The 21,940-nt window shown below is 53.3% G+C and overlaps 1 long non-coding RNA gene across 1 annotated transcript in view; it reads left to right on the top strand.

Moving 5' to 3' along the window:
• The window catches only part of LOC150005572 (uncharacterized), an 84,432-nt gene that overhangs the window by 52,496 nt on the left and 9,996 nt on the right, over window positions 1-21,940 (top strand). The window contains exon 2 of the long non-coding RNA XR_016511886.1: window positions 13,673-13,816. This is a non-coding gene — a long non-coding RNA (uncharacterized LOC150005572). The remainder of the gene's footprint in view (window positions 1-13,672; window positions 13,817-21,940) is intronic.

The following is a 21,940-nucleotide window of genomic DNA, read 5'->3' as shown; positions in this document are numbered from 1 at the left end:
GTATGTCTTCCTGGGAGAGGTGTCTGTTCAGGTCCTCTGCCCGGGTTTAATTGGATTGCTTGTGTTTTTGTTGTTGAGTTGTATGAATTCTTTGTGTATTTTGGAAATTAGCCCCTTACTGGAAGTTTTGTTTGCAAATATCTTCTCCCAGTTGGTTGCTGTTGTTTTGTTGATTTTTTTTTTCTGTGCAGAAGCTTTTTAGTTTGATATAGTTGCCATTCATTTATTTTTGCTTTTATTCCCCTTGACTTTAGGATCAATTTCATAAAATCCTTTCTGAGACCAAAGTCCATAAGTTTAGTACCTATGTTTTCTGATAGGTAGTACTGTTATCTTTCAGACATTTACCTTAATGTAAATTGTTCAGGAAGGTGTTCATTTATGAAGCGAGCAGTGCATTATACTTATATGTACGTATTGAAGACTCTAATGCTCGCACTGCAGAATTTCGGTCAGTGTGAAAATACCCAGGGAAGGTTGTTGAGTTCCATTCGGCGAGTTCTCTCCTGGATGCTGAGGAGGGTCCGGGACAGAGCCGTGATGGGCAGCGCCCAGGGCCCGCAGCGCCAGAGTCAGCGTGCTCTGTCCCTGTCCCTGTCCCTGCGGCTGAGTCCCAGCTTCCTGTTGGCGCCGCGTCACAGTGAGTGCGCTTCCACGGGAGAGCTTTCAGACACTTGAGCCCCGAGGCTCGAACACGGGGAGCCCTTGGGCTTAGACCCACAGCAGTGGGCTCGTCTGTTGGGCAGGGGAGTCCGCCTGGGTGACCTGCTCACCCCTGCTCTCTCTGTGGTGATGCTCAGGTGCCCCAAACCACTGGGCATCACAGACCACAGAGCGGGACGAGGGGGCCGTGAGGGTCCTCTCAGGTTTTAGTGTTCCCTGGTACTGTCACGATTCAAAAAGAAGCCGTCAGGGCCCTGCTGGCATGCGTGCGTGAGACTTACAGAGACCAGAGTGACATCTCGTCGCAGACGGGTGACTGTCAGTATCCTCATCTGCGTGGTGTGTGGTTTTCTCTTTGGTGAAATGCTTGGTGGTTTTTCCTAACTGGTCGTTTATGGTATTGAGCATTTTTTCTTATTTTTAGTTCTTTACACATTCTTTATGCAGATACAGAATGTATGTTCAATTTACAATTTGACTTCGCACTTTCTTTAAGGCATCTTTTGATTGAGAGAGAGTTCTTAACTTAATGTCAAATCCTCCCACCTTTTCTTTGTCCGCGATGCTCTTGGAGCCTTGGGTTTTCTCTTACGCCAGCATCTGAGAATATCTTCGTCTGTATTTTCTAAGAAGAGTCTTAAGGTTTTGTTTTTAATACGTAACTTCTTAATCTTCCTTGAATTCTTATGTTGTTATATAAGCTGTAAAAATTGATTAGTTTCCCCCCACCCCCATTTCTGGTTGTTGGGGAGCGCCTCCTCCGTGCCCTCGGGTGCACTCTCTCAGCCGCTGAGTCATGTCACCCAGCGTGCGTGGGCCTGGGCACGGCCTCTCGGCCCTGTCTGTCCTCAGTGCCACACAGACCTCATGATGGCTGCTTCAGAAGGAGCCATCTTCCCTCCCAGATTGTCGTCTTCACAAGTGTCTTCGCTGTTCTTGGCCCATTACTCTTTCGTGTAAGTATCAGGCTTCTTATAAAACCCTGTTGATATTTTGGTTGAAATTGCATTATCCATTTATGTGGGGAGAATTGACATCATCGCAATATTAATTCCTAATCATGACGAAATGTATGTGTGCATTGGTTTAGATCTTCTTTAACGTCTTCTAATAAGGCTGTGTAACGTTCCCCGCAGAGTTATTTCACGTCCTGTGTTAAATTTAGTGTCACTGTATATTCTTTCTTTCTGATGGAACTGCTGCTCCGAAGGACCCTCCTGTGCGTGGCACAGCGCATGTGTGGCCGTCCTACTAAGCCCGGGTCACACTGGGTCCGTTCCTCTGAGGACAGCGGTGGGCAGGACAGAGCTCCTCCTGCAGTTGTGGGGCCCAGACCGAAGCTCCCGCACACAGGCCACGTCTGAGCTGCTCCCAGACTCCCCAGCTGCCTCACTTCTTGGTGTCCCCCTCACTCCTCTTGGAGTTGGTCCTGCTGCGGTCCCCGTGGTCTCTCCAGTCCGGCTTTGTGGTAACAAGGAGAAGCAAACGTACGTAAATGCACAGTGGAGAATGTTTATGGAAACGCCACTTAACAGTGAAGAGACTGAGCTTCAGAGAGGTCAAGTACTGTGCCCACGGCCACACAGCAGACTGTGCCCTGTGAGCCCGCGGCCCTGCCTCTCGGGCTGTGCAGCGCAGCTGGTGGAAGCCGCTGGTCTAGGACCCTGACCTGGGACAGCCGAGTGCTGCCTGAGCCCCTTGTCCTCATCAGCGCCGCTGCGCTCTGCACCACCTGTCTCCCCAAGTACACACCCACCTAACGAGCTCTAGCCCTTGCACAGGTGCGATCTGGGGCTGCACTAAAAGTTTAAAGTGTTTTGGTATTTAGGGCCATATCACATTCTGGGGAGTTGAAAGCAGGTCTCTGAGGGAAAGTGGCAGTGGAGCTGGGCTTAACTCAGCGAGCAGGACACAGCGGGAAGGAGGCTGCTGTGGAAGGCGGTTTGCGGCAAGGAAGTGGGAAGACACACACATGTTGCAAGACATAGAATTTGATTTTACTTGCTGTTCTTTTGTGCCTAATATTGTTTTTGGTTGTAATTTCCAGTTAGAGTTCTAGATTGTGTGTGTGTGTGCAAAGAGAGAGTTTGGTAAGCCTTCGTAAGGGGTTAAGGTGAAACAGAAGCAGCACGTTTGTAGGTTCATCAAAGGGCGCTGCCGCCTGCTCTGTCGGTGAGTCCCGCCGGGTCGTGTTGGAACAGAGACCATGGGGAGGCCCTTGGCCGCCACGGTGCAGCTCACTGCAGACACACGGGGATCCCAGGAAGCCAGGATGGGCTTTCCTCCCACTGTGGGCCATCGCGGCGACCGTGTGGTCAGCCATCCAGTGAGTTCAAGTCGGGGCGGGTGATCAGCCGCCCCCCTGGGTGCAGAGTTTAAAACGTCTCCACGGTCTGAGGCAGGTGATCAGTTTGATCAAACAGCAGTTCCTTAGGAAGCGCTGTCTCTTTGAAAGGAGGAGCCCCCGTGGCACGGCGAGGGGGGAGCCGACCCGCTGAGGGGCGAGGGTGCTGTGCACACGAACTGCCCCTGTCTGTGCCTCTGTTCTCAGCCCTGCCTCTGAGCGCCGTAATTAAGAATTTTTGTTAAGGGACGACAGCGTCTGTGGCCTGGGGGATGACTTGGGGGTGCCGGCAGCTGTCCCATGAGCCCTCCCCGCAGAACTGCAAACCCTGGTCTCTTCTCACACAACTCGTGGCTATTCCGCCCTCCCTCCGTCGGAGCCCAGGGGCTGTTGTAGATAGATGTACAACAGATAGATTTTTGAAATATTTTTTCAAGGATTGTGCTAAACACTGGGGAAATAAACATCAGTACGACAGCACCCTCTTTGAGGAACTGATAACCTGGACAGGTGCGGAGCCCAGCTGGCTGACGGCAGGTCTGGCCTGGACGGGAAGGCACGTGCAGCTGGAGGCCCGAAGCTGACGGCACACGGCCTCCCCGAGGGGTGAAGCAGAAGCAGCAGAGGACGGAGCAGGCGGGTCCGCGCGCCTCCCCACGGCCCCCGGAAGGAGGGAGATGGCGCGCGTGGCCTCTTGCTTCACCTGCAGGCGGCCTCCCATCTCTTGACACGAGCCTCATGTGGAAATGGAGGTGCCCGAGGCCAATACAACCTGGACCAGAGTCACCCCCGAAGGACGGCCCTTGGACAGCTACTCATGTCCCCAGCAGACCCTGCGTTTGCTGCCTTGTTCTGCTGTTGGAAAGGATGCCGCCTCTATCCGTGCCTCCATTATCACAGATGACCACCTCTGTGTTTTCCATTTGAAGACAGACTTCTCATCTCTGTTGCTGAGATATATCTGCTCTGATTTTCTGTCCTGTTCAACTTGTCCTAAAAAATCAGCGGTGTGGGCAGTGGCACTGATGGCACCCTGGCTGAACACGCGTGCTCGTGAAGCTGGAGGGTGGGCACTGGGATGGGCTGAATCTGCCTTACGGGGCCAGTAAACACAAGTGTGAAACTCTTCAGCTCAGCACTGCAGGCCGTAGAGACAAATGCGTGCTCCCAGGTCAACCGTGCCTCACTCAGGGTACGTTCTTCTGGGCCGTCAGACCCTGATTCTGTGCAGACGCTGGCCTTCGTCGGCTTGGAGCCGTTCGCAGTCACGTGAATTGTAACCGGCCCGCGGCGGTGCAGTGACTCCTGGCCGCAGCCCCACAGGAGTGCCTCTGTGTGACACTGGGTTTCCCCTCTGGCATCTGTTGGCATGTTCACTTCTGTGTTCTTGGTCTATACATGTGCCTCTTCTAGGGACTGGCCTTTCAGTAGGTCGTGACATCAGCTTGGCTCCCTCATTAGATGATGAGTTTAAACATCTTTAATGGTGCTCATTTAATATTTGTATGAGGATCATGATTGCATCTATTTTGAAAGTTATTGTTTAACAAAATAGGGAATGGGAAAAAAGTGGCCAGATAATACCGTAAGCGAAACAGACTCGAGGCCTCAGTTGGCCGCAGGCTCAGGAGAGGTCACTGGTGTAGCGGGGCTATTGCGTTGGTTGTTTGGACTTAAAACCCCTGTTCTTAGCCACTGGTCAGCTCTTGTCGTTTTTAACCCAGTAACTGCCTGGTCACTGTTGCTATAAATCATGTTTTAAAATCTGGTATAGCAAGCTATTATAATTATCTTTTTAAAAAGAACACTTCAGTTTTCTTGCTAGCTTATTCTTCTAATGAATTATGCTGTGAGTTTGTCAGAGTCTATAATGTATTCATTTGGGATCTCGGTTTTGCATAAAATCTATAAATATTTGCTTAGGAATTATTGGCATTACTACTGTATTTCCAATAAGAAGCAATATACATCTCTCCAATTATTTTTCTCATTCTCTATTTCTCTCATTAGGAATTTTAAATTTTATTTGAATAATTAAGTCAGATGTGTCTTAAAGTAAATAAATAAGCATTTAATGATTTTGATTGTAAAAAAAGAATTTTATTAACCATTTATCTGAATATTGTAGCTATTACTATAATTCGATGAGGTTTTAGAAGTACATTTCTTTCTTAATTTTGGTTTTATTATATCCAACAGCCAAATATTTTAATCTAAACCATCTCATATTTTATAATGAAAGGTAATGTGGAAAAGTTATTTAACTAAAAAAATTACTTTTCAAGCTCTGGTCAGGTGGCTCAGTTTGTTGAAATGTCCCATACACCAAGAAATTGTGGATTCAGTCCCCTGTCAGGGCACATATTTAAGCTGCAGGTTCGATCCCTGGTTGTGGTATATACGGGAGGCAACAGATTGATGCTTCTCTTCCTCATCAGTGTTTCTGTCTGTCTCTATCTCTCTCTCCCCCGCCTTCCTCTCTCTCAAATCAATATGTGCTCAAGTGGGATTAAAAAATGGCTTTCAATAAGCTTCTCTGAAACATATTTTAGTAAAAAGGAAATATCTGTAGCTCTGCTACATGGATCCTATTAGCTGCTTTTGTATGTTCTGTTCTATGACATCATCAATGGTTTCACCCAAAAAGCCTTAAGATTATCAGAAAGTGAGGTTACTAATAACATCTGTTATTTGGGATTTTATATATCATAGTGTTGAAAAGTGATTGAAAAATTGCCATACTAGTATGTTAAAGTCTTCACACTGAACAAAGACACTCCAGCAATGTGATAATTATCCTCTTGATATCCCCATTGTGCTTTTTATCATAATAATGCATTGACCTTTAAAATATGTAAAAGTATTTCACATGCTCCAACTAAAAAAATTAAAGTTGAGTTTCCATACAGTTGGTCCCAACTGGAAACCTATGGACAAGAAATTGGCAGCTGCTCATAAATGTGATGGTGCAGTAGATGCATGGGAGCTCGTATCAAAACATCAAACGCAGCCGGAGTTAATGTAAGGAGGATTCTTTTTATTCTATTTTTTTCTGTTTTTTTCTATTACAGTTGGCATTCAATATTATATTGATTTCAGATGTACACGTAGCAGTTAGACACGTAGAACTTGTGATGTGACCCCTCGATGGCCCCAGTTCCTGCACCGTTACTGACTGTGCTCCCTGTGCTGGGTGTCACCTCCCGCGACTGCTCGGTAGCCACAGGTGTGTGCTTCTGACGCCCTTCACCTTTGTCACCCAGCCCCTGCCCTGCTCCCGTCTGGAAGCCCCCCGTTTGTCAGAAGGGCTGTTACTTTGGTAATGAGTAAGTCTGTGGAATCCTGGTCCTAAGATACAAACTGGATGGAAGCCAGAGGGCAAACGGTGACTGTGAGACGCAGCCTTACGTTGTGTCCCTGGAACGCGGGGTGGCCCAGGCGGCCTCTGCAGGAAAGGGCTGCAAACAAGGGGCTGAGACACCGTCCAGCACCTCGTGGCGCACCAGCGAGACGCTCCGGAGACACACAGCTGCCAGCGGAGGGCGGGGTCGCAGCGCGCCTGCCTCCGCGTCCACTCGCAGCTGTGCCCGTGGACGTCGCCCCCGGCCCGCCGCGGCGGGGCAGCTCTGCGGAGGCCCGAGGCTGGGGGGCGCCACCGCCCGGTGCCCTGGGCTCCCGGGAGCCCGTCTCCTGCTGCCCCGGTGCCCCACAGAGCCTCTGATGGTAAGGGGCAAACCAAACCAGCGGAAAGGGAACAGGGGAAAGCAAACTGGAGGAATCGGAAACTGTTCCAGAAGAAACAAGAAACCACATCAATCTCTCAGAGAAACTATCGCAGTTAACGAAAAAGAATGTGTTTGTTAAGTAGAAGAGGGAGAAGGTGATTCAAATAACCAAGAGATCACTTGGAAGTAAAACTATGAGTATAAAATTAAATTTTTTTAAATCTCGCCAATTAGAACAAAAATACAAAGATTTTTCTTTAAGAAACAGGAAGTTAAAGCGCTTGTCTGGTAAGACCCGTCCTCTGAATAGAAGTCCCAGAAGGAGAGAACAAAGGCAGTGGGGAGAAAAGAAGCACCAGAGAAAGGAGCGGAGGACCTGGAGGTTGTCGGGGGCCCAGCCTGAGGGGCGTGCTGCCGCCCGCCACTGTGGGCACCTCGGGACCCGGGCAGAGGTGGTCTCGTGCTGCGGGACAGGCCCGTGCGGAGCGTCCTCAAGATGCACAGTCAAGGGCGGGACACCTTCGCGAGTCTGAGGGAGAATTACCCCAGTCTTGACTTTTCACTCAGCAGACCAAGAAGTAGTCAAAAGTGATCTCCCCAGAAGCTTTCCTCCCACAGGAAGGTGTGGGGTGGTGTCTTCACCCAAGACCGAGAAGCCATGGGATGCAGTGAACAGCAGAGGGGGGACCCGACACCCTGGGGTGCTGGAGCAGGGAGACCCCACAGTGAACCTGGCCATATGGGGTGCACGGACAGCCCTCCCGAGACTTCCACAGGGCACCGGGTTGACACCTGCTGGGTTGGCTGGTGCTGAGAGGAGGCTGCTCGGTTGGGAGGGGTCTGGGCGTCAGTTCGTGGCTCTGGCGTGGGAGAGGACGCAGGTGCCCAAGCACCGTGGTCTGTGGAGAGGACAGGCTCCTCTGTCAGCGGGTTCTCCTGCTGTGACAACGGCAGGGCCCTCAGCAGCCTGACGCCGGGCCCGCTGGAACCACACTGCGGCCGAACGTGGGGGTGGAGCGGGCAAGGGGCGTGTCAGACGCCACGGCCTGTTCTCAGCAGCACGCGGTCGTGGGCGGACGCTCCTCGGAGGGACGTAGCTCGGCAGCAGAGAGGCACTAGCTTGGGGGTTCGGAGGTAAAGGAGTGGGAAGGCTTGCGCGCTGGGGTGCTGGAAGCAGCGTGGCTGTGTTTCCTAACAGGCCATGGGGTGCTGTTAGACCCTTGAGCTGTGTGTTTATGTAACTTGGATGGAAATACATAGTAAATTTTTTAAAAGCGATGCTTCCTGTCGTCCATTCTGAGGGCTGATCATTGCAGCCTGGCAGGCCACACGTGGTCTCGACGCCCAGGTTCTGGAGTTCGTCCAGAAGTGCCTCCCGGGGCCCAGGAGCCTCCAGTGGCGGTGCGCGGGGAGAAGGCGAGGCCGGGCGGTTGCCTCTGGGGACCACGCCTTAGCGGGCGGACAGCGTGTTCCCTCCACTGTGGCCCAAGTCCCCTGGGGCTGTCGGGGTTGATGCGGGGGTTGGACAGAGGCACCAAATACACCTGTTTCAATGTCTGTGTTTAAAACCAGTACGAAGAAGACATTTTGCGTTCCCAGTAGAATGGCTTGGAGGGGCTCCGAATGGGATTCTGGTTGCGGTCAGTTCAGGTGGTCACTGCAGGTGCGTGGGGAGGCTCCGAGCCTGTCACTCAGCCCTCCCCCTTCGGCATGAGGCTCACATGACCACTGGGCAGTGTGGGACTCTCTTCAGTCCAGAGCCAGACGTCACGGGAGCCACGTGTGCGGATCGAGCCATCAGGAGAACCAGGGGCACGAGAAGCACTGAAGATAGAACACGCGCCCGCTCCCTGAGCTGCGTGCCTGCGCCAGGCTTCCTGTCCTAGTGCAGGTCCCTGTGCCTGGTATTTAAGAACCAGAGTTAGAAGGAAAACTAATAGAGTGAAAATTTTCAAAGAAGGTTCTTAACGCAAATAAAGATAACACGAGCTACCATATAGTATATAAGGAGAAGTACTTACATGTATCAGCCTGGGAAATTCTTTTCTACTCACCATTTAGAAACAAATTTAGAGAAAGAATAAAAGGCAGGAGGAAGGAAGGGAGTGAGAGAGGGGAAGGAAATAAGCAATTCTGGTTTTCCTCAGCCCTAAAGTGAGAATTTTTAAAGGTGATTTATGTCTATTTTTAATGACAAGATATATTATGAAATTTCAATATATCTCTTAATATATAATCAGTCTAAAAACCAAACATGAAGTAATCACTCATTCTTGAGTTTGGGGACAAATAATGCTCCTTATGTACTACATACCTAATCTAAAGTCATTTGAATGGTACACATCCTTGTTAAATGAGGAAAGTAAAAATCAGTCTTATGAATATTGATAAATGAATGTGATAATACAACCATTAACAAGTCACTGATCTGAAATGAAGTACATATATATTTATTTACTCATTCATTCCACATGTTTGCTCTGTGCCGGGTGTAGTTCTAGACTTTGAAATTAGAAATAAGTTAGCGAAGTCTTTGCTGTAATGGAGGGCCATTTTTCAGTGGAGAAAGACAGAAGATAATTGCATAAACATATAAACATACAATCATAAAGGGACAGTTGATACGTCCTACTTCATCACAACTGAAGCTTTTGTTCTGCAATAATACCCTGTGGAACTGCAAAGGCAAGAAACAAATTGGGGAAAATGTGCAGCAAAGAACTGGTGTCTAGAAGATACAGTGAACTCTCTAAGTCCCAGTTAAAGAAAAAGAACTTAGAAAATTGGCAGAGAAATGGACAGACATTTCACCGAAGAGGACATCGAGACATAGCAAACCAGCACACAAGAAGATATTCAGCATCATTAGCATTTGGGAAAATTCAGATTAACCCTGCAATGAGGTACCACTGCACACCCGTCAGAACGGCCAAATGAAAGAACAGTGATGACGGACAGGGTGCGGCGCTACCTGTGGTGGCCCACACTGGCAGACAGCCCCGACGGCCCTCTGCAGGTGAACGGTTAGAGCCGTGGCCCATCCACGCCCGGGAGCCCTGCTCAGTGAGGCAGGAGAGCCAGCTGCTGGGATGCACAGCCTGAGTGGAGCTCCCGGTCACGGGGCTGAAGGAAACCCATCCCGAGGTCACAGACTGTACGCTTCCATTAGAGAACACTTTAATCTTCACTGAGACGTAACTGACGTGTAACATTAGTTTCAGGGGAACAGTGGCTCAGTGTTCGTACCTGTTGTGAATGATCACCAGTCACCCACCCATGGCACCGGCTTCTTTCTTGTGGTGAGAACTTTCCAGCTCTGGTCTCTTAGCAGCTCCCAAGTGTGCCATACAGTGTCGTAAGCCATGGCCACGACGCTGTGCGTTACGTCCCCAGGGTACGTTTATTTCATCACTGGACGTTGGCACCTTTGGACCCCCTTTACCATTTCCCCTCCTTCACCCCCACCCCCCACGGCCCATGGCAGCCACCAGTCCGGTCCCTGCTCTGTAGAACATGGTTGAAGTGACAAATTACAGAAGTGAGGAGCAGATTGGAAGTGGCGGGAAGAAGAGTGTGTGTGATTGTAAAAGGGACAGGAAGGACCCTTGTGGCGACGGCCACTCCGTGTCCTGGATGTGGCGGTGGACTCATGGCCCTACACAAGTGCGATCGTGTAGAACTAAACACACAGGGTGGGTGCAGGTATGGCCGGGAAGTCTGTACAGGATGGGTGTCAATGTCCTGGTTGTGAGGGTGTCCTGCGGTTTTGCAGGACAGTGTTGCTGGGGGACAGGGGGCTTAAGGGGACACGGGATCCAGTGCATGTGAATCTGCAGACATCTCAAAGCAACCAGTTTAAGACAAAGAGAAAACCCTGTAGTATGTTTCGATGTGACAGCTGCTGTTAAAAAGCTCCGTATGGTGTCTGGTGATGGAGTGAGAGGAAGGTGTCGGTCCAGCTTCAGCCGAGGACAGAGTGCAGCTGAGTGTTCGAAGGCGCTCCCTCCCGCGGGTGTGTGTGTGTCTGTGACTGAGCTCCCTGCTAAGAGCAGGTGGAACCACAGGGACAGAAGCCCTTCCCTCTGTCCTTGAGCCGGGAAAGGTGACTGTGGTCCAGTCATGTCTCCCAACGGGCTCACTCAGTGGGTTGTTCTGTGAGTTCCTACACAGTAGAAGATATCTTGTTAAGAGAGTAATCAGCTCAGTTCATTTCATTCTATTTTTTAAAATGCTACTCTTAAAAAGAAAATTGTATTTACATACCAATTGTCTTAAATCTGAATAGTGAGGTCTTTCTGGAAAAAATCCAGCCACTGTTAATATAACAAGAATGGCTTGTGGGACATTGATGTAACCTGGCAGCCAAGGAGCATGGACCGGAATGCACATGCATAAACAATGACGACCTCACTGTACTAGTCAGTGGGGGTGGTAGACACTGTTGAGTGAGCATGTGTGCTGTGTGGCTGTCACATTCAGAATGACTGAGCAAGTAGAGCAACAGATCTGCACCAAGTTTTGCTTTAAGTTTGACCATTCCTCTGCAGAAACTATTCAGTTGGTTCAGAGGCTGCAGCTGTGGGCACCTGGTGATTGGCAGCTTCATCACAACAACGCGCCTGCTTACGCATCACAACTCGTGCAGAGTTTTTTAGCCAAGACATCCAATCACCCAGGTGACTCAGCCCCACCCCTACAGCCCAGACTTGGCGCCCTGTGACTTCTGGCTTTTCCCAAAACTAAAATCATCTTTGAAAGGGAAGAGATTTCAGACCACTGATGAGATTCAGGAAAATATGACAGGGCAGCTAAAGGTGATTGGGAGAACTGTGTGAGGTCCCAAGGGGCCTACTCTGAAGGGGACTGGGGTGTCATTGTCCTGTGTACACTGTCTCTTGTATCTTGTGTCTTCTTTAGTAAATGTCTCTACTTTTCATAATACACGGCTGGGGACCTTCTGGACAGCCCACGTGTATGTGTATATATTTTAAGAAGCATCGCATGCACCTCCAGGGCGTTCAGCCTGTGGGCCGTTGGCAGTGGCTCCCGGGGAAAACGCACTTCGCTCGCAGAAGAGGCCGCCCTAGCAGTTCCCCGCGAGCTTCGTCCAAAAGGGGCATGTCTCGGGTCTGCAGGCGAGCTCAAGGGAACCAGGCGAGGGGCCCGTCGCCGTGCCACCCAAGAATGGGAAGACAGAGACGGTGACACCTGGAGATGAGAACTGGGCACAGGGTTCCGTGTGGGAGGAGGAGAGGGGGTCTCAGCTGCCCGATGGGCGGGTGTGCGTGGGGATGTGGGGAACGTGCCAGCAGCCTGTCCTTGTGGTCACAGAGCGCTGTGCGTGGCTGGCTACCACTCCAGGGAAAACCCGGCTGTGTAGTCAGTAAGCAGGCCCTGGGCAAGGACGCCAGCCGACGCCTCTGGGCTGCCTCCAGGCCACGAGGGCCCCAGCCGACGCCCACGGCGCTCCAGCCTGGGGACTGGAGAATGCTCAGCGCGACAGGCGGGCCTCCCTCGTCACCAGATGAGCACCGCGGGGTGTGCGCTCAGTTACTGCCGCCTGACCGTGGGCGGGGTTCCCGCCGCGGCGGCTCGGCTCTTCCTCCTGCGGTCTCAGCCTCTTCATCGTTTCGCTTCATGCTGGCTTGTCGATAAGGTTTATTGCAGTTCGTCCGTTCGATGTTCTTCATAGACTGGGAGTTAACATGCGTCCCCATAGAACCACTATACTGAATACCATTCGAACCACTCCTAGCCAGTTTAGTAATGTTTCAGAACATGCTGAAAATCGCTGTGCCACTATACAAATATTAACAATTGAAGATTGTGCCTAAGGCCCATTATGAACACTATATTTGGTGTTGCTTTATAGTTATAACAAATAAAAATTAAATTATTGGGAGCTTCTGTTTTGTTTTCTTTTTTAGTTAACAACTAACATGCTCTTGTAAAGTCTGACGGAGGGAAAAGACTGCAGCTCACTCACTGCCTTTCTCATAGAGAAGGACACAAACAAAAGCACATGTGACAGTGTGCTGATGCTGTAAGCTGTGCATATGGGGGGACCCAGAGCACCAGGAATTACCTTCTGGGGGGCGGGCCCCTGTAGTACCGGCTTCCCCTGTTGGGTGAGTGTCCTGGGAACCCACCTGCATCAGTGGACCAACTGTCGCTGCCGGGAGAGGCTGGGAGAGGCTTCAGTGAAGTTTTTTGGAGACTTTCAACACATTTGCCCATTTTGTGGTGGGCGACTTCCGAGCCTGCACCGCGCTGGGTGTTCAGCAGACTTTCACCCCTGTGCCCCCGCCTCCCTATTCACCTGACCTTTTTCTGGGTGAAAAAAGTCCTCAGATGCAAACACGTTACTGACGTGGAAGAAGCGAAGCAAACAATGGCAGAAGCACTAAAAGGCATCAAAATCAACAAGTTCAAAAACTGTTTTGAGCGGCGGAAAAATGTCTCGATGGGTGTACTGCCTCATACGGAGGAGCACTTTGAAGGTGGCTGCAGTTTAAACATGTCAGAGTGGATACATGAGTCGTTATAAATAAATGCTGGGTTGGGGGGGTCCTCCTTCATGTATGGACAGACACACACATGCTTCTCTAATTAGCCTCTCCATATTTCATACGGCCTTCACAGTTTTTAGACTGTCATAAAAATGACTCTTACACGTAGTTTAATAAGAACATGTTTACTGTTTGTGTGTGTGATTTTTATATCACAAGCAGCGATTTAGTTTCCTAAACTAACCCAGGGAATCGTTTATGAGAAATGCGCTGGTGCGCCCCCGCGGCTCTGCGTGAGTCTGTGTGCCCGGCCTGCGTATTCAGACCCACTGCCATCAAATGCACACCTCCCCGAGGGTCCCTCCCTTAGGTAGGAATTGTGTCTCGTTGTGAGGATTGACCTCGTTCTCTGCCTTTTTATTTTTCTCTAGTGACCCACATCTGGTGGAAGAGAAAAAAAATGTAGTCATCGAATCCAATCCAGTGTTTGCCTCTCCCAGATTATCAACACCGCTCTGCCAAGAAAGGTTCCGGTTGGTCCCACAGCACATGGCTCCCGGAGGAGACACGTAAAGGTACTGGCTCCGGGTCCCGCTCCAGGCTTCAGGCGGGCGCCCGTCTGGGGAGGTTGCCTTAAAATACCGCACTTGGAAAAAGCATGAAGGTGGGTTTAGTTAATGGTGGGCTTTTTATTTGCCAAAGAGCACCATCTCTCAATTTTAATAAACAAACTCAACATCAAGTCAGATTTGATCATCTACTTCTAAACAGACTCATGTAGTCTTCTATTATCCACGTACATTAGCCAGAAATAACTTCGTAGCCATAGTAGCAGGTCTGCTCACCCTTTGGCAGTTGTATAGCAGCCCCTTTAAAATCTGTTTAGAGACATTTTATCTTTAAAGAAATTAATCAGGTCTTTAATGAGGGCCTCATTTACATAGCCCAAGATCCTCCTAGTTTGCCGTCAATTATTGTTGTTAAATCTCCCTTGGACCCACTGTGGATCTCGGAAGTCCTGCTCCTTGCAAAACTTCAGGTTATGAAGGGTATTTTTAAAGAATTTTTTAAATTGTAGGGAAATATGTATAGTGTAAAATGCACTGTTTTAATCAGTTTTTTGTGTACAGTCCAGTAGTGGCTGCGTGACCGTCCCACCGTTCACCTCCAGAGCTCTTTTATCTTCCAGATCGGTCCTCCTTCCCCATTCAGCGGTCACTCCGCATTTCCCCCTCCCCTACCGCCTCTCCTCTCCCTGTCCCCATGACTCTGACGACTCTGGGGACCCCAGGGCAGTGGACCACACAGTGGTGGCCTTTTTGTGTCTGACTTATTTCACTTCGTGTGTCTTCAGGGGGTGTCCCAGAGGTCCAGACAGTCTGCACACGTGGGGATGTGGAATGGGGGCCTGTCTGGAAAAGAGGCAGTCTCTCATTTCGGGGGCACACGTAGTTCAGGTGTGTATGCAGAGGACAGGAAAATGGGGACTACTAGGTGCTGGGGTCTTATTTAGGACCTTTAGCCTGCTCTCCTGAGAAAATGTTAAAGCTGTGAGGGAAGTGGATTCCACCCACGGGAGCCCGCGTTCGTTTGCTCCTGCGGATACTGCGCGGTCCGAGCAGCAGGCAGCCCGCTGTGGTCCCTGACTGCTGCCCCGATGGCTCCGTGCTCCTGCCTCCGAGGCCGCTGTCTCAGCACCTGCAGCAAGGGCCTGCCGCTGCACAGTGACGGGCGGGGCACCTCCCGCCGTGGCACGGAGGGTTATGTGCCCAACTCTCATTAGTGCCGCCGGAGCTGCTTGCGTCAATCTTACTGCAGGGAGGGAAGAGAGACCCGTCTCCTTTTGTTCTGTGTCGGTTTTCTTAGTCAGGCAGCTTTCCCTGGGTCGGGCTGGCTTTGGCGCGCCCCACGTGCCTCCATGTACACGGAAACAGCCCGTAAACAGGGTTCTGAGCACCCTTGTTTCCATGCCACCTACTTGTACCGTCTTCCTTGCAAGTGCAGAGACCCAATTAGTGCAGCCGAGCCAGCAAGTTTCCATGTGTCACCTGTACCTGCTGTGAATGTCATTCTGTTCAGTGATAACAGGGCTGCAGTCCCAAAAGGAGGTAGGGGCCCAGGGGTGGGAACGCTGAGCTCTGGGGAACGGAGTTATTTTTAAAGCAGCTACAGACATGGATCCCTTTAACGTGCCAGCCTGTGTCAGAAGCTGGGATTGGGTTTTGGGGGCGGAAGGCCAGCCTGACCCCTGCCGTGCGTGGGCCCTCGTGTGACATTGGCAGTGTGAGTGTTTCGAGGGGTGTTCACGTCCTTTCCAAACTAGGCTTCATTTCACCCACATCTAAACGGGAGAACCTGGCCATTTCCAGAGCCTGTCGACTACTTTTGGTTGATGTTTTGAATGCCTGCCACGACCCCCACGTGGCCCCACACTCGGAGCGCTGGGGCTGTGTTCTTGGAGTCGCATGCGGCAGGCAGGGCTGGGGCCACGGCCGGTGGCACGGCTGGTAGCAGGGTTGGTGGCAGGGCTCGGGGCACAGCTGGTAGGGCTGGGGGCAGGGCAGAAGGACTCACGAGGGATACTGCCGGGAACAAACACCACCACGGGGTTGGGCAGCACCAGGCCGTCTCTGAGTCCTGGTGGGCGGAGACTCGGGGCCGTGTGGTTTGAGGGGGTCGAGGGAGTGAGGCGGAGGAGCTGGAGGACAGGATGGGAGTCCCCATGGGCTTCCACGGGAGGGGCTGGAGGAGCCTGCAGAGAGTGTGCGGGGCCTCGGAACTCCAGGGCCGGCCGGACTGCACTCCAGAGGCTGCCGTTGTGGTGACTTAGGGAAGGGGGGGGGGGTCAGAACAGGCACAGGTGCGAGCGAGCGGGGCTTCGAGGCCAAGCTGGAGGCTGCGGGCGGCTTGAGAGCCGGGCCTGTGCTGACCTCGGAGCCTGGGAGTGTGAGGAGCTGCGGGCGACCGGGTGTCCTCGTGTCTGGTCCGGGAAACGTTTGACGGAAGACACGGGGCGCCGTGGTGATAGCCCGGAGAGGTGGGTGGTAGGGGTGGAGCGGCCGTGGAGAAGCCGGGTAGAAGGTACCTTCTTCTGTGTGTCACCCAAGAGGGAAGCTATTTCATGCGTATTCTGGAGGTAAAGTCATGAAGACAGGGTGACATGGGGATTGAAAGGATGGGAGGTTTGTGGTGACCCCACAGTTTCTGCAATGAGCACCTGGACGGCAGGGCCAGGAGGACAGGGGACAGAGGCTGTGGGCAGAAGCCAGGGCCCCTCGGGACCTGTCCTGTCCAGAGTGCACCTAGATATCTGCGCTGGTTTCCCTCGGTGCCTCTGGACTTGCAGAAGCACGGGAGGAGAACTTAACCATGTGGTTCCCCCGCCCCATTCTAACGGGAGGGAGACGCAGGGACTCGCCTACAGCTGTGGAGCCACTTCTGCCAGAGCTCCGACCAGACCCAGGGCTCCTGGCCCCACCGCGTGCGCTCGCTGTGCGGGCTCTGAGATTGTAAGCACGTGCGTTGGTCAGAAGTGACCTGCCATGTGCAGCCCTCCTTACCACGATGTGACTATCACCATGGTGTCATGGGGGCATCTGGGCACAGAGTCGCAGCACCCCCAAAGGGCTGCTGGGGTTGCTCAAATCGCCCCACTATTCTGATGGGGGACAAACGGCCAGGACAGCGAGTCATCGTCTAGGGTCCCCCGTCACAAGTCACCTCTGCTGGCTTTGACAACTTAAAACCAAATTCCTGTTGCAAGATGAAACCTAGAATTTTTAAATCACCAATCCTGATATCACCTTCAAATATTGGAGAATGAGGCTAAGTTTCACTTGATAGCAACATGCTTTTCAGTCTGAACCTCTGTAAACAGCCTGCCCTGGCCCCAGGGTCTGGGGGGAGCCCTGCGCCCAGCCTGTCGTTGAGTCACTGAGTCACAGGGCCCAGGGCCGCCTTCCAGCCGCCCTTCTGCCACGGCGCCACATGGCCGTGGGCAAGTCCCTCAGCCTCTGAGTGAGTCAGCATCTTTCCCTTGTGACTCTCAGTGCCGAGCGTGTCTCCCAGGCCCTGCTCCGTGCACGTCCGTGTTCCTGCTGCCATGAAGTCACAGAGACACGTGGTGACCCGAGGTCCTGGAACACGGGAGCTCAGTGATGCCGGCGGCATGCCCGGTCTCCAGACTGATGAAAAGTCGACATTAATTCACAAAGCACAAGGCCTGTTCTGGTGGGGTTCATAGATGTGCTGTTTATGGGAGCTGGTGATGAAAAGGGCACAATTTCAAGAAGGTAAGTCGTACAGACTCTTAATACAACACAAAACAGTGAAGAAAGCACTGCGTCCTCTCAGTGTGGGAGAGCAGACGCTACTGCTTCTGTCAGAGGCCAATCAGGACGGGACACACCTGATAGAACGTGGCCGAGGGAAGCACGCGGACCCCACACACGGACGCGCTGGGCTGTGCAGCCCCTGTGGTGAGCAGGCGGAATGGAGGTGCAGCTCGAGGCCCACCCAGCAGCGACCAAGACGATGCTGCGGCCCCGGTGGGGACTCTGTCACCGTGACCTTGCAGGGACGCCTCTCCAGAGCAGCCTGCTCACCCCTCAGCGCACCTGGCACGCGCCCTCCCGCAGAGCCGCTGGGGGTGCGCCTTCGGCTCACAAATGCGTTCCTGAAAATGAGGCTACCCGTAAACCTCTCGTTATACTTGCTGACATCAGGGTGAAGTCGGGTGCTTCCTCTTGTTCGTTGTCATGAGCCTTCAGCATCCACAACAGCCGGCAAATAGTGGGCTCTCAGTTTATGTTTGCAGAGCAAGAGAACCCATGAATGAGTGAGTGACAGGTGATCCTCGGAGGCTTTGGAGACAGAAGATGGCTCTGGACCTGACAGCTGGACTGGACCTGACTCAGTGTTCTGTCCCCGGCCCTCTGGCAGAGGGACACTTGTCCTTGGGCACCTCTGTCTTCCCAAGGGAGAAGGGAGTAACTTAGTAGGAAATACGCACATAAACGTGGTTCACTGTTCGCTCAGACAGCAAGTCACGGTGAGAGTGCCCGTGTTTATTCTGTGTCGTCCTGGACATGAAAATGCGCATCGGGTCCATATACATGGACTCAAACAATTGTCAAATGCCAGTGCAGGCTCTTCAGTTAGCAGTGTTGACGATAATTTGTTAGATTTACTTTTAATGCAATAGAACCTGGATTATTTCATGGACATGAATGTAATCCCAACTCCAGATGACACAGAGTCATAATGAGAGCCATTCTGGTTGAGCTGTGACACGCGTGCGTGGATGCTCATGTCTGCACTGAGCACGCATGGACACATGAGCATGGGCGTGCACCCGGCCCCACGCACGCGCTCACAGGCCCAGCGCAGTGGGGGCTCCTGCCCTGTGTGACAGCAGCTCTCAGAACAGGTCCCGCGCTCAGGGTTGTCGAGCACCTGGAAGCTTCTGTAAAATTCTGGAGTGTTAGATGTGGAGAGAATTTTAAAAGCCATTCATTCCCATGCCCCCCTTTATAGATAAGGGAGCTGGGGCTCAAAGAGACCTGCTGAAAAAGACCCCCTTGAGTCACCCTCCTCACAAAAGGTGCTCCCGACACCCCGTTTCCCGGGTGTGGATTCTGGGCCCTTAAACCCCAGTTGTCAGCAGTTTGCTTTAGCCTCTCCCGGTGGACTGCAGGGCCCTGGAGGGCTGAGGGGCTTCGTCTTCGTCCTGTGAGCCCAGCAGCTGGGGGCTGGCCGCACACACAGCTCCCGGGAGCGCCGTGGCCAGAGAGAGGGGGGGCTTTACGTTAAGCCACCTTCCTTATAAGAGCATATTTGGGAACCATTGTACTAACACGTTTTAGTGATACACGGAATATTCTTTTAATCGGAAAAGATTTCTCTGACGTGTAGACTTGGATACAATCTGCAACTTCAGGGGTCTCGTCCGACCTTTGTTCCTTCTCCTGCCCTTTGTGGCGGCACAGATTTACAGCGTCCCTTCGTATTGACCACTTTCTGACCTTCAGAACGGTTTGGCCCAGCCCGCGCGTCTGTCCTTCAGCCCCATCGCTTCTGCCTTGTGAGTTGTCACCTGGTCACTGCGTCCTACGGCGGCCTGTCCTTCACGGGGTACCCGCCCCGTGCTCTCCTCCTTCCCCTTCGCAGCGGCAGCGGCAGCAGCAGAGGCTGCTGGGCCCAGAGCCGCACCCTGTCTCCACCGAGCGGGGGTGGGGAAGCAGCCCTCACGCTCAGGCTGGTAGGAGGGTCTCCTGAGGTCACTCAGGTTCTGACCCAGATGTGGGAGGAGCGGGCTCTGCAGGACGGAGAGCTGGGCTGGAAGGGGTACCAGGCAGAAACGGGCACCCGCTCCAGTCGCCAGGCTCCCAGCTCACGTCACCCAAGCGGCAGTGCGCCGGACGCCTCTCCCTCCGTGGTGCCTGCAGCACCGACCCCTTCGCTCATCATGGCCCACCCACCATGCGGGGGTCTCAGCACCCTGCCCAGCCAGGCAGTGCGACTCGGAGGTGTCACTGGTAGCTGCCGCCGCCCCGCCGTTGGGAGCGCTTGGCTGGCTGTGCCTCATTGAGCCCAGCTTCCAGAGGGCACTGGTTGGTTATTTTATCTTCTCTTTCTTGTAAATTACTTTATTTCTTAACCTGCATTCCATGTGTATTACTATAATCAATTCACATTTGACAATTTTAACGTCACTGTCTTACAAGTTGACTGGGCTCACAGAAGCCTAGCGGAGCGTGTTCTGCTGGTTTCCCTGGGCCCTCTGACCTCTCCCACCGCGTGGTCCTCCGAAGGACCCGGTGACAGTTTATTCATGGTCACACACAGACCCGGCCCAGCGACCCACGTGTCGGGGCGAGCTTCCCCCCTTTCAGGCTGCGGCAGACGCAGTGTTGCCGTGGGCAGCGTGGCCAGGCCGGACGGAGCGACACCGCACAGGGTGGCCTCTAGCAGGAGGCCCTCCTCCCAGCGTGTCCGGAGCTGATGCCGAGTGCCCCGGCGGGGTGGGCATCCGCTGCCCTCACAGCTGCCCGGCCCTGTGCTGAGAGGGGTGGACACCCCTGATGATCTCGGTCAGGATCGGCCACTCCCTGCAGTCCCCCGTGCACGTGCCCCTCACAGTGTCTCTCCGGCGACAGCGAGTGAAGGGATGTGTGACGGGTGCGGACGTGCCGCTTGTCGCTCCTCGCCGGGGCAGCCTCTCTCCGGGCTCTGCAGCCCCGACTGGGCCTCTCATGCTCAGAGCCACCGCGGCCTGTGGGCACAGCCACCAGAGAGAGCCGGGAGGGTGGGTGTGAGCCAGGGCAGATGACGCGTCTTCCCAGGGCAGCGTGGCAGCAGGGGACACCGGCGGGCAGAGATGCCCACAGCACCGCACCTCAGAAGCCACGGAGGCTGACTGGGTTGCTGAGCGGTGCCCAGCCCTGGCAGCTAGCAGAGGGGGCAGCTGACGTCCAGCACCAGCCCCCCACTGGCGGCCAGTGAGGACAGGAGGCTGCTTTGTTGCAAAGACTTGGAGATTCGGAGATTCCGTGGGTGGCTGGCCAGGGTCCCTCATGCCCACTCCCCACCCCACCCCCTTCTGCTTCCTTGTCGGGGCTGGGGGGCTGGGCTCTCTGGGCCCCACCCCCACCCTCCCACAGGGGAGGGCCCACCCAGGCGCCCTGCGCCACCCTTGTCAGGAGGAGGGGACAGAGGCGACTTGACTGTTGCAGGCAGGGGAGCTGCAGCAAATGCTCGTCCAGATTGCAGCGGGCCCGTGCGGTGGGGACAGAGCGACTCCTGCCGCCATTGTTGGGGTGGTGGGGCCGGACGCTGGGACAGAGCGCAGCCGCCCTGCGCCTGGGGTGGCGAGGAGAAGGGCTCGGTGGGGACTCTGCCACTGCGAGGGGGTCTGGGGGCTGTCTCTGTTTCCCACTGGAGTTCTGTCCTCAGCAGGCATGACCTGATGGGTCAGGTCATTGTTTTGCTTCATGGGTCTTGTTCTGCATATTGAGTTTGAGCGTAATTGGCACCGGTCACACTGCCTTCTTAAAAAGTTTACCCAGCATGCAGGTTTGGGAGCTGGAGGACCTGGATGCTGTGTGCAAATGTATGCAAATGTATGTAAGTGTATGCTAATTTGCCATAGGTGAGTGTGGCCTCTGCCAGCCCCACAGGTGAGTCCACCGGGGGGCCTGCCCACTGCGCCCACTCAGGACTAGCGGGCCTGTGTGCCTCCCCGTGGGAAACCATCAGACAGCTATTCTCACGGCCTCAGCTCCCCAGATGGGGCCAGTGGTGAGGACGCTCTACTGGGAGCTTCCACGTTGTCATCGCAGCCTCTTTCATGTACACATCTGTCTGGACGGTCATGCATGTGCTGGTTTTTAAGCTTGTTCCAACTCAGTCTCTACCACCGGCCACATTTCTGTGTGAGACACTAAAACGCGGCCTCATGTCCCGGGACCCGGCAATTTGCTGAGCAAGTGGCCGTGCAGGTGGAATGGGGACCCCAGGCGGGGCCGCCCCAGGAGGCTGAGCTCCGCTGAGCCCAGCTTTGCAGAAGTACAGCAGCCGATGTGGGGCAAAAGGGCACGTGAGAACCAAGCAGCCCAGGACCCCACCCCTCGCCCCACTTCATCCAGAGCGTCTGAGCTTCCTTGTGCAGGATATGCTGGCTTTCTGTACACAGTTTGCAA

Source organism: Furipterus horrens, unplaced genomic scaffold, assembly GCF_987537825.1.
Source record: "Furipterus horrens unplaced genomic scaffold, mFurHor1.1.pri manual_scaffold_6, whole genome shotgun sequence".
Lineage (NCBI taxonomy): Eukaryota > Metazoa > Chordata > Mammalia > Chiroptera > Furipteridae > Furipterus > Furipterus horrens.
The sequence above is the reverse complement of the archived record's forward strand: the minus strand, read 5'-3'. Positions and strand labels throughout refer to the sequence as shown.